Here is a 15,926-nt window from a genome sequence, read left to right as displayed (position 1 = left end):
TTGTTGAGGGCTCTTGCTGCAGTGTTTTCAAACAAGAGGAAGTTTCCAGTTCTGGAGCTTTAAGATTTCTTTAAGAATATTAAGAGAATGAGTCCTCTGAAGGCACCAAGATAAGTTGTTTCATGGATGGATGTAGGTAAAAGTGTATTGCAGTGGGACCTGTCACACACACTCTGAGTTTTGGTTGTACTTCATAAACTCTACTGAGCTGGATTTTTGCTTTGGATCTCCAGGTATTTCTTTTAAAGGACAATTCTGATAGCTAGTACCAGATGTTGTTGGTAATCTGACTTTTGCAATTGTGCTGATCTGTCTGTAATGTGTCCTGTTAAAAGTGATGAATGTTCTCTTTATATGAAAATGGGATGTTAAAGAGAGTCACTGTGCCTTTGCTTCTGCCACATTACTTGAATAGTAGGAAACTTCATGGTGGATATGTTTTTTCTTTGTGATCAGAAGGCTGGCAGCACAGTCACAGCATGGCCACCTCACATCTGAACTGCTCATCCTTATCTGGAGACATGAGGTGGGGAGCAGAGATTTCCTTAGTCCCCTTAATCCCAGTAGAGCATCAATTTATAAAAAATATTAAAAGGTGAAGTTCTTCAGGTGTTGCTTTATGTTTCCTCTGTGATATTGCTTCTTCCCTGGAATTAGCATTTTTCTTCTCTCTTTAATGCTTCAGGGAACTGTTTAAGATGTTGACTCCTATAAACAAACAAGCACATTCTATCTCAGCACAAACACCTCATTTTGTTCAGCACAATAGGCATGGCAAAGAAAATAAGAGATTTTTATGGTGAGGCAGCCTGCATGTCAGACACCTTACCCTGCATCTTCCAAATGCATTGCATGGGAAGTCCAAGGTGATGACAGATACTCCTGCTGGAAAAATTGGCTTTGAGTTACTTTTTTGCTAGCAGAGACAATTCCAGTAACAAGAGATGAGGCAGATGTTAATGGGCCTGCCAATGACATTTTGGTGCTGCAGAAAGGATGTGACTGTGAGAAGGGGGAAAGCTGTGTGCTGAAATACCTGCTGGTGGCAGCCAGTGCATTTCCTCGAAGAGAGAAGCTCAGGAAACCTATTTTTCACTGTCAACAAAACCATTCCCCAGTGATTTTCTACAGTAACCAAATGAGTCCTGTGTGAAGCTCCCCTTTCTGAAAAATGTAAAGGGTGCCAAGAAGTTTTGTGGTATTGATCCGTGATAGATGGTAGAAAAGTGTTTAGTGAAGCACTTAGATACTTCAAATATACAAAATATTGCTGGAAATAAGGGCAGCATTTGATAAAAGCAGGGATGGCTTTTGCACTCCTTGCTGAGTAGTGCAAACAAATCTGTATTTTGAACATGATTGGGTTTTCCCACTGTCTTTTGAGCAGTACCCACAGATAAAGGATGAAGTCCTTGACGGTGGCTGAACATATCTAACACCTCTGAATTTCAGAGCTTTCATAAATGATGCAAATCATGGGTTTGAGTTAGTAAGGGTTGAGTTTTTCCTGCCAATCTTATTGTATGCATGATGCATGTGTAAAATTGTGGAGAAGCTCAGACTACTGGGATAACACTTCCTGTGCTGGCACACAGTTATTATTCTGGGCATCACCTAGGACATGCAAGCTATTCCTTCTCTGACATGTTAAAAACTACCCTTGATCTCTGCATTTGCAGCAGGATTTCATTTTCTTTTTAAAACATAAGACAGCATCAAAACTATTGGTATGAATCTATTTGCATTCCTGGGGAAAAAACGTGATCTTCTTTTAATATTCCCTTTTTCACACACATGGGTGTCATATCATAATCTGTTTAGCCTTTGTTTTCCCTCTAATCTGGTGTGCAAATAAATACTTTTCTTAGGGATATCCCTATGTGCTAGGTGACTCAGGCAATGCTCTTTTTTCTGCTTTTTTTCCTTTTTTTGTATGTCAGCTAAAATGCTCACCTGAGATAAAATTCAAAGATAACATCCAGTTTAAAAGGCATTAAAATAAAATGGATTTTTCTTCATTTCCAAGTGTTGTACTTGATATATAATTATTTTTCCCCTAAAAAGTGTATTTTTTCATTTTGTATTTGAAGCAAGAAATTAATTTAGCAGTGTGAATAGGGAGGTTGGAAAATAAAAGGGACCCAAGACACAAAGGATCAGTTCCTAACTCAGCTGTAGAATATTCATTCTGGAAATGATCCCTGGAAACAAATCTGCTTATATTCCCTCCAATATTCTCCCTTCTCCTACGAGGAGGAATAGCTTTTAATAGAGAAAAGTCAGGTTTAGATTAGATATTAGGAAGAAATTCTTTATTCAGAGGGTGGTGGGGCTCTGGCACAGGTTGCTCAGAGAAGTTGTGGATTCTTGCAAGTGTTCATGGCCACCTTGATTAGAAATTTGATAATCTGGTCTAGTAGAAGGTGTCCCTGCCCAGATTGGAATTGGATGAGATTTAAGGTCCCTACCAAAGTATTCTGTGATTCTGTAGGATTCCTCTGATTATTCTGTGTCTCTTTTCCTACTACTTAAGCAGATTTATTTTTAGGAGCCGGGATGTGCAGGGGTGGGGAGCAATAGAGTTGTTCTCTACCCAGCCTCCTGATCTGGTTGGTTTTTTTCCTACCTGTACACCTGTTCAGGCCTGTATCAGGCCAGTGACCTGGTAACCAGAGCAAATGCAGTTCCTGCTAACACATTTCCTCGTTGTCCTGCTGGTTTTTAATCAGAACTGCTGGCCACAGCCATCCTTATGGAATTTTCTGAGTGGTTCCACAAGAGGAGAGCTACTTTGAAGGAAGGTGTTTCAGCGACAACTGCTTCCATTTGAAGCCTTTGCTTATTCCATACTCATTCTAGGTGATGGACAATTATTTGTAAAAGCACATATTATCTGAGCTATCCATGCATTATTTTCCATAAAATTCACTTTGTTTTCACTCTTAGCATTTGCTTCTCAGTTCTGCTCTTGTTACTGGGCCAGGTGAACTAGTGCTAAGGACAAGTTTATCACTTTTCTCAGTGTATCCAAAAAGTAGCTTTCTGAATTTTGAAGGGAAAGCTCCGTTATAAAATGGGACCAGGCTTTAAAAACCACCTCTTGCCACATAAAGTGCTCAAAAGGAATTAGTTCAATCTTTTAGCTGAATCCAGCCTACAGGTACATTCCTTTGCTTTGAATTTTTCTTTCAGTGAGCAGAGTCCTGGGGAGCTGACCTTCCTTCTGCTAAGTCACACACTGAAGAAATTTAAAATACTAATCAAGAGAAAATACACAAGTGTACACATACTCATGTGCCCTGAAAAGGGATCGTGCAGAATTCCTCACTGAAAATTATTTGTTCTTCCTGGTTTAATTAATGGTATTGCATAGACAAATTGAGGGCAAGAGGATGATCTGGCAGTGAGAAATTCTCGTGATCAATGAGGAGTGAGCTGTTACACATGACGTTGCTCCTCAGTACTGGAAGGTGGTAATGGACAGGCTGCTGGCTCAGACATTAATCTTCTCAGCTATATCCATAAATGAAATGTCATGCCTAACAACTCCTCTTTTTTTTATTGGTATTTCATCTTAGCTTTCCTTGATTAAAATTAATGTCTGTGCATGTGTGTAGAAAAATGGGGATTAAAAGAACCACATATTCAGATGGTCAGAGATGATACATTCACACGCACACAGAGCCCAGTTTCAAAGAACAGATAGGAAAAAATCAAAACAAACTGCAAAAAGTCAGAGCACCTGTTCTTAAACATGACAACCTGCCAAAATTTCATCTTGAGATGTGCTTAAGACTGTGACAGAGATAACCAGAAATTACTGTGCACTGGGATAGCAAATTAAAACCCAGAAGTCAGTGAGGCCACAGGATATTGGATTAAAGACCATGAAGAGGTTGTCAGTGTTTTTGACATTTCCTTGCTGGAAACATCAGTGTACTCAATATGTGGATGTATTTGAATGCTAAAGCTGGGTGAAAGGCTAAATCAAACCCACAGGAGAGCTTGGCATCAAAAGCAGCTGAGCATCCTCAGTTCCAGTCAGTTGTGGGGGCCATGCCTATATCAATGTGTATATGAAAGGAATATGGCAAATGTTATTCCAACAAAACAAAAATGTTATTCCAACAAAACAAAAGTGAGGTGTTTTATTGAAGTTACAGATTGACTTTGGGTCCAGCGTGGTGTGACTGGTCTGCTAGTGCAGTATTAATGGATTAATGGGGAATGAAATGAAAGTTCCAGGGAGTGATGTGGTTTGAACCCCACTGATGGGTCTTCCTCAGGCTTTTCCATGTGCAGGGGTGGGTGTTATCACTGGGGCTGGAGAGGAGACACAAGTTACACCGAGTTTTCCAAGTGTTCTGGTTTGTTCTGCTCAGAAGACGCACATTTATGGTATTTCTCTGAGCACAAATTAAATCCCTAAACACTAAATTCCTCAGTTTTAGCTTGGCAGTTAAGCCTGTTGAATTTTACTTGTCCCACCCTACTCACTAATCAAGGAGAGTATTTTATATTTCTCATTTGAGAAATACATGAGCATTTCTCATACTTTGATCAGCTTTGACTAAATCAGAGGCTTTTTAGCGGAATGCTTCAACAAGCTGTGACAGAAAAGCAGAATTTTAATGAACTTTCATGTGTACAGTTTTAGGGGTGTTTTGTGGATGACACTGACTGACATGTTACAGCATTTTGTCCTTTGCCTCGTGGAATTTATTAAACTTTTGCCTTAAAAAGGGCGCTATTCCTCGTGAAACATAATCTCCCGTCACTTGTGACCGCAGATCCGACCTGTGTTATCTGACAGTAAACACACAGCCTCATCAAATCACTCATCTTCCCACGTTGCAGCAATAATTTTGAGGGAATCTGAATAAATTTCCCCACAAATGGTACAGCTGCTCTCAAAGAGCAGAACTAATGAATTGTCATGACTGGAGAGAGGGAGAGGTGCCTTGCATCCCTAATCCCAGGCAGCTGTCAGGATGGTGCCTGATCAGCTTTAGTCACCATGGCTAATTACAGGCTGAGAAATTACAGCCACTTTTAGGTTAATGGCTGGTAAACACCTAGAGGTAACTTACAGCAAGAGAGGACTTGCCCTTCAGCTTAAAAAAGGGGGTGGAAGGGCATTTTGTGCTGCTGTGCTGACCCTCCTGCAGTGACTGTACATCCTGAGCCTTTTAATATCCACAGCCTTCTGGTTCCAAAGACATCCCAAAAACAAAAACAAAAATTTCCCCATTAATTTTATGTATTTTTAAACAGAGATGTATTAATTCTTTAAAGGCAAGGGTACTCAGAAGAAAGAATTCAGTTATTATTCTCCTCTGTCAATTCTTCTCCTCAGCTAAATTTGTAATATTGTAATGAAAAATGTCAGTGCTGTGACAGTTATACCAACAATAAAATCATTTTCTCTCTGTTTTTTATCTGAGGATACTAAATCTAACATGCCAGTTATATCTCCAGAGTGGGTTTGAGTGAGTAGTGAATACCAGCTCAGTCAGCAGAGTTTTAAATCAATCCTAGTGCTTTGTAAAAGCAGCAGTACCTTGTCACCTTAGAAAATGTTAATGGACTATCTGGCGAGCATGACCTGAATTGCAATTTCAAACTTATATTTCACTATACTCATCGTTTTTGGATTTTATTATTTCTTCTCAACAGCAAATCTCATAAATTCTCTGGTAAACCAGACCAAGTGGTTTGCACACAGATACAGAAACTAAGGCAAAGGTGATAAATGAGAAAGGTAAAGGACACTAAAATACAGTAAATTCAAGTGGACCTTGAATATGTAAAACTGTACAAGCTTTTGCTGTTTAATATTTATCAGCCTGAGAATTTTGCTTCCAGACCTGTTGCAGTATTCATCCTCTCTGCTATCTAACAGGGATGGCAAAATCAAAAATCAGGGTGTGTCTTAAGACTCAGCTACTGAAATGCTCAGACTTGCTTTGATATCCCCATTTTGGAAATAAAAAATCCAAGAACAGGAAAAAAACCACACAGACATTTTCAAAGCCACAGAAAGCTCTTTTTACTGATAAGCTGAAATAAATCAAGCTGTTTAATTTATCAACTGAGATGGGATTTGATTGCTGTTTTGTGAATAGTTTATTGTTAGCTAAAAGGAGGGATGGTGCAAAGGCCTCTAATTTTTCAGGGAAGAGCATGACATATTCTGATTTATGGGCAAATTCTAATGACATGCCATGCCTAAATCTATAATCTTTCAAAAGTGATGAAATGAGCAGAGCATTCCAAAGAGACAAAAGGCAAGTTTAATGTTTCTCTACCTTATCTACCTTCTAGAAACAATACAGGAGGATATTGCAAGTAAAACTACGTGCAGTAGAGGGCTAAATTCTTTGTACTACTCTTTGATACGTTTGACTGGGGATTCTTTACCTTTTCTAAAAGTGAAAAGAGCACATAAGCTTGAGATTCTAGGCTAGAAGTGTTTTTTTTTTAATTATCTGAAATGTGTACTAAGCTTGGTATGATGTCTAAGTGGAAAAAAAACAAAACCCAGAGTTATTGCATCTGAATTTCTTGTTTCTTACTGCTCTGTTCCAGCCAATTCTGGTGGCATTTGAAGTGTCACTATTTGTGTGTGAGTGCAAAAGAATTTCAGTGTTGGAGAACTGTCTAAAATTCATTGCAGATCTCTCAAATTTGGCTTCTGTGCAGAGATTTTCTGTGCAGATCTTCAGGCACAGAGATAGTGTGAAAAACTACAAAATATCTTTTTATAACTTCAAAATGAAAAATGTAAAGATAAAGCTTGGTAATTAATTCAAACTTTAGAAAGTCATGAATATACTTACATTTAGGTCACTATTTACATATATGGAAACCTTTCAGAGGGAAAACCTTTTTATACATTCTGTTTGAGGCAAAAGTAAATTGCTGATAACTGTTAAAATTTCACTTTAAAAAAAAACCCCTTAAACCAGTTCATACTATGGCTTTCCTGGCTCCTTTCCTAGAAGGAGCTTTCTTAGTTGTCTGATCAGAAAGCCACTGCAAAAAAGATTATTCAGAATTGTATTTGCACCTTCAGTTTTGTGTGTGTGCCCTTGGACTCTGCTAGGACCACAGTCAAATGAATAAAGGTGTTAACATCAACAATTTTCCCTGTGGAGAAGCTGAGGTTTCACTGGAACACTCTACCCAAGCGTTTGTGCACTTCTTTTCACCTCTCTCATCACCTGATTCCACAAACAAAACTCGTGGCTCTGGATCCATAACCCTTCACAGTGTGCAGGCTTCCCAACATGGTTACACCCCCTGCTCTCCAAGGATAAACCTTAAGACACCTAAATTATTCTTTTGGGTTGTTTATTTGCTGTAGAAAGTGTTTTGGAGGCTGTTGGTTCCATAATGATTTGTGAACCTCATTCAGAAATGTCCAGTGACCAACAGCAGCATCAGGTTTTAGAGGGTTTGTGGGGCTTTGAGGATTATTTCTCTGGAGGTTTTACTGTTCCATGTGGTGTTCTGGAAGGCTTTATTTGGATTAACTTACTGCGTGTTTCTTTGGTAAAGGAGCAGTATGCATTTCATAGGAATGTGCTTTTAGTTGGATAAAGATTTGATTTAAAAATAATTTTTAAAAAATTGTCAATTGGAAAATTACTGCTTGAACATGCTCTAGTGAAGTCATGAAAGAGTCATTATTTTCTGCTTTCCTGACTAGGCATAAAAATCCTCCCCACTTTAAAGGGAAGGCGAGTCAAAACTTGTTCAAAACTTGTTACTCTTTTATTTTGTTTGTTTGTTGTTGTTACTAAAGCAGATTTAGATTTCCAATAAACTTATTCTGAGCTGGGTCTGGAGGAAGAAATGATTTTCTGTTTCCTGATTGTAGTCTAGTAAGTTGTTTGGAGCTTTTTAGTTTTTTTTTTTTATTCCTCAGCTGAATGAACTGGAAACAAGAAAAATATTGCCTATTTCATCACTGCTTAACCACCTTAAACCATCTTTTTTTTAAAGTATGTTACTTAACTGCTAATGCTGAAAGACTCCACAAAACTGCAGAAGGCTTCTTGTTCACTCTAATGAAAGCCATGGTGACAATAATGCTGGGTAAAAAACTAAGTGTCCTGATTTAATACCTCTTAAAGGAATTACTTCTGGAGGCTGAGTTAAAGAAATACCAGAGGTCAAAAAAAACCAAAAAACAACCAAACCAGAATGTCTCTGCTTTGCAGTGTGGGAGATTAGAAATGATAATAAATGATGTCTGGGAACCTGAATTTTTTATTTTCTCTAAGGACACGTTGTCACCTGGTAGGTAAAACCAATGCTGTTTGTAACCAGCAGTTTATAGCACGATGGCACAGAACATGGCACAACACATTTTGTTCAGCTTCTTTATGCTGCCTTAACTTTTAAAGTGATTTAATCTATTTTTGCAGCTTGGATGCTGAAGGCCTTTGGAAGAAGGAAACCCCCCAGGTGGTGAAGTGGAGGAACACCATCTCCAGGGGAAGCTCCATCAGAAAGTCTGGGACTGCAAGTGCTGTCTGTCACCTTGTTCATCTTGTGCCTGGTGAAATGTTACATTCACCTTTCCACAACTAGCAGGATGTGACCTTTGCAAAGGAGAAGAGGTGTGGGAAGAAAAGGTATTTTTTAGAAGTGAGTGCCTGAGAGACTATAATTTGTGCAAATCCTTTCAGAGTAGATCTCATTGGATTTTTTTTTTTTTTTAACCAAACTGTATACTATGATAGACAAATGCCTACAATTTTTCAATTTAGAAATTTCGGAATTTTTTTCTGAAGGGATCTCTTGTAGCTGAACAAATTCACATAAACTTAATTGAACAGAGAAAGGAAAGAGAAACGTTCCTGGCGCTCAACAGTTCTAGCTGGAAGGGCCATTCACAAAATTACCCGCCCAAAAATCTGAACTTACATCCTCTAGGACAGAAGGGAGCTCGTGGTCATGGTCCCTGAGTTAGGTACATCTCTGACCTGTAACACTGGCCTAAGAGTAATGAGCACAGAGGCAGTTTGTGTTTTCCAGGCATCCCATGCTCAGTATGGATCCTGGCACTAGCCCAGGGCATCCTGCCTTCCCAGTGACTGCTTCCACCACATCCATGTGCAGCCACACAAGCTGCAGAGCAATTTGGCATAAAGAACTTCCTGCAACACATGTGACAAAGATCTGCTTGTCTGGTGTACAGGGATTCATAAGTGAATGTTAAGTAAAAGCGTTTTTACGCCGCTTTTTCAAAAAAAAAAGGAGAAATAGCACAAGGACACGTTGCATGTTCAGATAATAACGATAAAAGAAAAGCTTGGATGAAACAAAATCTCGTAGTAATGTCTGTAAAATCCCCTGGCACTATCAGCTTTTGAAGAGTTTCACTCCAGTTTTTCCATGCTAATGGGCACTTGAATATTTCAGTGGTTTTGTGTGTTTGCTTCAGCCTGACCCAACAGTGTACTGTTAAAATCTTATGCTCTGGGATAAAATCATGCCTTTTGCCTTCATTTGGAGCACATGTTCCTCATTCTTCACTTTTAGGAATCCCTGGGACCAAGCCTGCTTGCAGTGTGGTGTTATTTTTTCCCACAGATGATGGGCTGCTGTTGTTCCAGACATCTCTCAAATGGTCAGTGGTACGATGAGGCAAACACCTGTTTATTTGCAGTCTGTATAATCTGTGCCACGTTTGCAGATGGTGCCCTGCACAGTTCTGGGAGGTATGTGCTAAATAGCCAGGAATGACTTGGAAGCAGTGCTGGAAAAAATATCTACATTAAAACTTTCAGCAGTTCCACTCTCATCAGATTTTTAGACCTGGCTGGGCACAGCAGAGCACAGAAAGGGGAGGATTTCAAGATTGCAAATGTTCTGGGGCTGCTAACATGCCATTTTTCAGCTTTGAAAGAAGTCTTCTGTAATACAGAAATTAAGAGGTTTACCCAGCAGAAAATAAGTGTTGCCACTTTATTGTTTTTGGCAGGAGATGGTGGTTCATCATTTGAGCACATCAGGTACTTTCCTTGTGACTATAATATAATTTAAAATGACAGTGCTTCAAACGGTGACAAAATGACAAAGCACTGATCTGTGGTGGAAGTCTAGCATGGAGAGAGAGCTGCAGCCAGGCAAAATTATTTAGAAAGGGAGTCAGAAGAGCACTTTGCTTAGGGTTTATTTATTTACTGGACTTTCACTAGCAGAGAACCAGGAGCTGTGAACCTTGAGGTGAATTTTTCCAGTTTGTGGGGTATTGTGTCCGTGGCACTTTCTGCTCCTACATTTTGAGGACTTATTTGTAGAACATTGCTCTTCCCTGTGAAAACAGCTGAAATCAAAGCTGGTGCATTTGCTGTGGCTGGAATACTTATGTCCATCCACATAGTAAAGAAAAAATTAATGGTTAAAACTCGCTTGCTGGTTTGAGTTGTCACAGTTCCTTTTGAGATTCTCGTGTAGCAGAGGATTTTGCATTTTGGAGATACACGTTCTGCTGAACCTCCCTAGCCTTAGAAATTCCTGGAAGTGTAGAGCAGTTGCCTTGTGACAGACACTGTGAGCTGGTTGGTGTGAAGAGCTGATGGTAGGAAAGTGTCCATCTGTCTGGGAATTCAATGCTGCCTTCAGACATCCATAATCCTACACAAACTTTTTTTCCTCAGTGCATCTTAGAGGATGGGAGTGAGGATAGATTTTGTGGTCACCAAAAAGAAAAAATAATTATTTTTTTGTAGAAAAATAGTGTATGTTATAAATATGGTGTAAAATAAAGTAAAATTCCATCTAACTAAAACACATTCCTTTCAGCAAGGACTGAAGTTAAATGAGCTTCTTGAGGAGTACAAACACATACCAGACAAGTGCTGGTGAATGATGTTACTATCTTAGAAACTGGAGCTATTGCTAAAATGTAACACAGCTTTTTAAACTGAAATTAATAGACAGTCATCATGTGCCACTTAATTTTTCTTAAGTCATTTTGACCGCTGTTCCCAGGCGAGGCTGTGAATGTGGGATTGATTTAGAGTGAGAATGAGGCCTGTGATTATCCTGTTTCTCATTTTGGGGATGGGTTTCCTTTAAAAGCATTCCTGCCCTCCTCCTCATCCGTGTCCCTGCTGGGCTGCAGGGGAAGCACATGTGGGGAGCTGGAGGAAGGTGCTCAAACAAACCCCAAGGCTTTAACTCAGCCAAGGGAATTCAGTGCTGCCTCTGTCACCCAGTAGTGAAATCACTCACACTCAGGCCCAGGAGGATGTCCCTTTCTCTGGTCTTTTAGGACATGTGAATTCTCTGACTGGATGGTCTGCACTTGTGGTTTACAGGTTTGAACTATTCAGTGGCCATAACCAACTGTGGAATGCCATAAATGGAGCAAAATAATGACTGGAGCTACCCAGCATCCTTCAGATTAACAGCTGGCTCTGTAAGTACCACTGTCCTGGTGGGAATTCTAAAAAGCAATGTCAGATCCTGTGGATGGTGGGGTCTTGACTGGCAAATTACATCGTGTTAAGGAAAAAAAGCCTTTGTGCCTAGGAATTGTTCTATGGCTGTGCTCACTTTGAACTTCTAATGTTTTTTGTGATTTGCTTTTATTTCTAAACAAAGATAAACTGTAACCTCCCCCTCCCCCCCTAAAGGATATCATACATACCCCTTTGAAACAAAGGATTAAATCCCCCAAACCATCTGTGCTGTAGGAGACTCACATTTGCCAAGATTGCTTCAAAACTCAGGCTGGTGTCACTGGTCAGTGATGCATTTTTGAGATTTAAAGTCTGGTTTCTTGCTTCTGCCTTCCAGCCTGTGGTGCTAATCTTGTGTGGAGCTGTGCTGAACAGAATAGCTGGCCTGTAATTGGGGGAGATTGCTGCAGCCACTTATCTCTGTGGGTGTTACTCCTGTTCTCAGCATCATTGCAGTTAAAATGGTTATCATTTTCATCTATAGTGTCTTCCTAAGACAAAAATAAGCATGTGCCACTTATCTTTTCAGTGTTATTGAATCACTTTTGAGTCATTTCGGTATAGAATGATTTACTTTTTTTTTCTTCTTTTTTTTTTTTTCCCCCTGTTGATCCATGGCCATAGCCCAGGAAAAGTTGTGCATTGTTATCACTCTCGTGGGATTTAGCAGAAAGGGAGCAGGATCTAAATAAGCTTAAAAGTTTCTGATTACCATGATTGGAACATCAAAATCCTTTAACAATAATAATAATAATAAATAATTAATAATTAATACTAATAATAATAAAAAAATATCCCAATTCTTTTATAATTGTGCATTCAAATCCTACAGGTTATTCAGGTCCTACAGCATCTGATTTCTGTGCCACCTCACTGTTTTCTTCTGCCTCTGAATGGCCCTGGGCAGGTGCCCCTCCTGTTGAGTCAGTCATTTCCTAACTCACAAATTGGGAAGCCATGCTGGGTGGTCAGAGCTTAAGTGAGTTTTTGGAAGAGGGCTTGTACTAACAGATTAGGACTTGAAGAATCTGATTTCAGTTAAATACTTCTAGTGGAAGCTTACATGATCCATTAATTAGTCTGGGTGTGATCTTCATCCTGCCAAAGTTAATAAAGGTGTTTCTTTTTACTTTGGTTTTACTACTTCTTTTTACTTTTTACTTTTGATCCTCATCAACCAAGTGTGGCCACTGTTTCCTTGTTTGTCTTCTTTTTCTGTCTGACAAATGCTCAGTGCCTAATGTGCATTTAGGCATCCAGGAAAAACAAAACCCTTGGCCCTGGCAGCATACAGTGATGCTACTGAAGCAGGAAGAGAAACCTTTTGAAGGTCAGGTTATCACACATCCAAACTCCAGAAAGCATTTGTCATGCCCTGGAAATCGATCTGAAATCTGATCCATCTTGGAGAACAGTTCACCACAGAAAGAATGCATTAGAATGTCTCTTCCTGAAATTCCCTATGGAGCAGATTTCCTGGAAAGCAGCCTTAGGTGTGGTGTGGGTAATGGCACCAGGGCTCTGGGAAGAGGATGGTTTCTGAAAAGCAGCAGCAGGGGAGGGAGGGAGGGAGGCACTGAAGCTCCTTGCAGCTTATGGAAAGCTGGATCACTCTTCAGTTATGTCCTTATAAAAGTTAGCATGTGGAACTACTTCTGAAAGTTTTAATGCTTTTTAATTTTTTAATGCTTTACGTTGGATAACTTGCAATATACAAATGTTATCAGCTCCATGAAGATTTTAAAATAAGAAGGAAGAGGATGATAAAATCCTGAGGGTTGCTCCCATATTAGAGCTCCTTGTACTGCAAACTCCATACAGTAAAAAATGAGAGCATTTGACTGTTTCATAAAGCTAAGCATATTTGATAGTGCTATATCATAAAACCCTTGTCTCTTGAGTAGCTGGGTGTGGTAGCTGTAAAAGTGTCAGATTTATTCTAGGAAGCCTCTGTGTTCATAATTTGTAATTGCTTTTATTACTTGTAACTCAAGGCAGATGTGCACAGAAGCAATCAGCAGTTTGTCCTCTAGCCACATGATTTCATGTAACTGAGCCAAAGTCCTCTGCACACACAGAGAGAAAGCAAAGCCCTGAGATGAAAGCTCTGCCTGGGATTACCTGGGATTAAATGGGACACACAAAAAGGGTATTAATTAAAAAACAGTTGAAGGCTAGCACAGGTCTTCTCCCCTGAACAGTCTAAGACACAGCTCATACCCTGGTGGGGGTCTGCTCTCTGCCTCTTTAGCCATTTTCTGTTCTAATGGTTTGTGCTAATGTGGGCTGGAACAAAAGGAATGGATGTTGGGGTAGGAAAACACACCCTTCTGCTCTAATTTTCAGTTTAAAATTATTTTCAGACAAAAAGAAAGCTGAATATAATGCACAATACAATTCTAGCTAAGGAAAGGAACTGGCTTGGAAGAGAAGGTGGCTGAGACTGAAAGCAAACAGCACAAGAGAAATGTAAAGTGCTGTCTTATAAATTGTGTATTTCTCCTGCTCTGTCAGTTTATTCATAATACTCTGTCTTTAAAGTAAATAAATAAACAGTCTGGATATTTTTTTTCCATTTTTCTTTTGCCATTTGTATACTTTATTCAAACAATTTTTTTTCAACTGGTTTTTTTTTCTGTCTTTCTGTCTGTCTTTCTGTCTGTCTTTCTGTCTGTCTTTCTGTCTTTCTGTCTGTCTTTCTGTCTGTCTTTCTGTCTGTCTTTCTGTCTGTCTTTCTGTCTGTCTTTCTGTCTGTCTTTCTGTCTGTCTTTCTGTCTGTCTTTCTGTCTGTCTTTCTGTCTGTCTTTCTTCCTGTCTTTCTTCCTGTCTTTCTTCCTGTCTTTCTTCCTGTCTTTCTTCCTGTCTTTCTTCCTGTCTTTCTTCCTGTCTTTCTTCCTGTCTTTCTTCCTGTCTTTCTTCCTGTCTTTCTTCCTGTCTTTCTTCCTGTCTTTCTTTCTTCCTGTCTTTCTTTCTTCCTGTCTTTCTTTCTTCCTGTCTTTCTTTCTTCCTGTCTTTCTTTCTTCCTGTCTTTCTTTCTTCCTGTCTTTCTTTCTTCCTGTCTTTCTTTCTTCCTGTCTTTCTTTCTTCCTGTCTTTCTTTCTTCCTGTCTTTCTTTCTTCCTGTCTTTCTTTCTTCCTGTCTTTCTTTCTTCCTGTCTTTCTTTCTTCCTGTCTTTCTTTCTTCCTGTCTTTCTTTCTTCCTGTCTTTCTTTCTTCCTGTCTTTCTTTCTTCCTGTCTTTCTTTCTTCCTGTCTTTCTTCCTGTCTTTCTTCCTGTCTTTCTTCCTGTCTTTCTTCCTGTCTTTCCACAGCCAAGGCTCCTTTGCAAAAGCAATGCAGTCCTTCACACAGCAGCCTCTTTGGGCTAAGGTGGGTACAAATCCACACCTGTCATTAGGACTGCCATCATCATTGACCAGTAATGATGATAATGAGACAGTTCCTAGCAATGCATTATTAATATGATGCTGTTACCCACAGCAGGTGCTGATCTCTAAAGTTTTATTACACCGAGGCAGCCTTAAAATCTTCAAATCATTTACAGCTTTATCACACTTTCTCAGTAGCTGTTATTGCTCAGACATTCCTCTTTTTCTTCCTCTTGCCTTCTCAGATGAGCAAAGATCTTTGATGCTTCCATTTTCTCACTCCATGAATGGATCAAAGAGCCCAAAATCCACAGGGCTTTGACACAGGAGGAGCACTGGAAGAGAGAGATTACAGTCAGCTAGAACAGAAATGCATTAGTCTGGAGCTTGATTGGTCTGGTTTTGTAGTTGACATTTGTGAGCATGAAAGCATTAGGGAGAAGTAACAATGCCATTTTTAGATAAAATAATAGTAGATTAAAAAAAGTTAATTTTGTACTAAATTCCACAGTAATATTATGTCTTGCAGTAAATTTCTAACTATCCTGAAGTGATAACCAGTTTTCTTTTGTGTAAAAGGAGCCATAGTCTAAGGAGACTCTTGAGTGGCAGCCTAGATATGAGAAATTTTATTTGAATTAGGAATTCTTATCCATGTTTATAGTACTTTCCAGAGGCTTTCTCTCATTTTTAGGCCTTTTTCACAAAAGCATATGCAATAAAAATGTTACTGCTGCCAGCTTGTATGCCTGAAAGGTCAATTCTTCTTTTTGTTCTAACTTTATCAGTTTCTTTAATAAAAGATATTAACTCTCTTCACAAACCTGTCTCACGGAGAGAAGAAAAATATCCCCGTCTCCAAAGAAAATATCACTTCTATTTAATGATTAAAACAGATCAGTGTGAGAGAAGACATAAGGCAGCTACCAGAAAATTCTGGTGAGTAGCAAGCAACAAAAGCTTCAGTTTTCTGGTCATTCTGAAAGTTTTTGGTGCTGTTTTCCAAGTAAAATTGAGCACAATAGAGCAAAAAAATGTTTCAAGGCCGTGGTTGGTACATCAGGAAAAGAATCCTTCCTT

The 15,926-nt window shown here is 39.3% G+C and overlaps 1 long non-coding RNA gene across 4 annotated transcripts in view; it reads left to right on the top strand.

Moving 5' to 3' along the window:
* The window catches only part of LOC148183882 (uncharacterized), a 30,719-nt gene extending 15,352 nt beyond the window's left edge, over positions 1 to 15,367 (top strand). The window contains exons 2-5 of one of the 4 annotated variants that reach the window (XR_015773132.1): positions 8,433 to 8,642; positions 9,553 to 9,731; positions 11,337 to 11,437; positions 15,092 to 15,367. This is a non-coding gene — a long non-coding RNA (uncharacterized LOC148183882). Of the gene's footprint in view, positions 1 to 8,432; positions 8,656 to 9,552; positions 9,732 to 11,336; positions 11,438 to 12,312; positions 12,421 to 15,091 lie in introns of those variants that run through there. The other 3 variants (XR_015773135.1, XR_015773133.1, XR_015773134.1) reach the window with 3 other exon arrangements.
* Positions 15,368 to 15,926: the final 559 nt, after the last annotated feature.

This window comes from Pseudopodoces humilis, chromosome 8 (genome assembly GCF_049639895.1).
Source record: "Pseudopodoces humilis isolate 2021_Gansu_Grassland_sample_001 chromosome 8, ASM4963989v1, whole genome shotgun sequence".
Taxonomy (NCBI): Eukaryota; Metazoa; Chordata; class Aves; order Passeriformes; family Paridae; genus Pseudopodoces; species Pseudopodoces humilis.
This window is presented reverse-complemented; position numbering and strand designations above follow the sequence as displayed.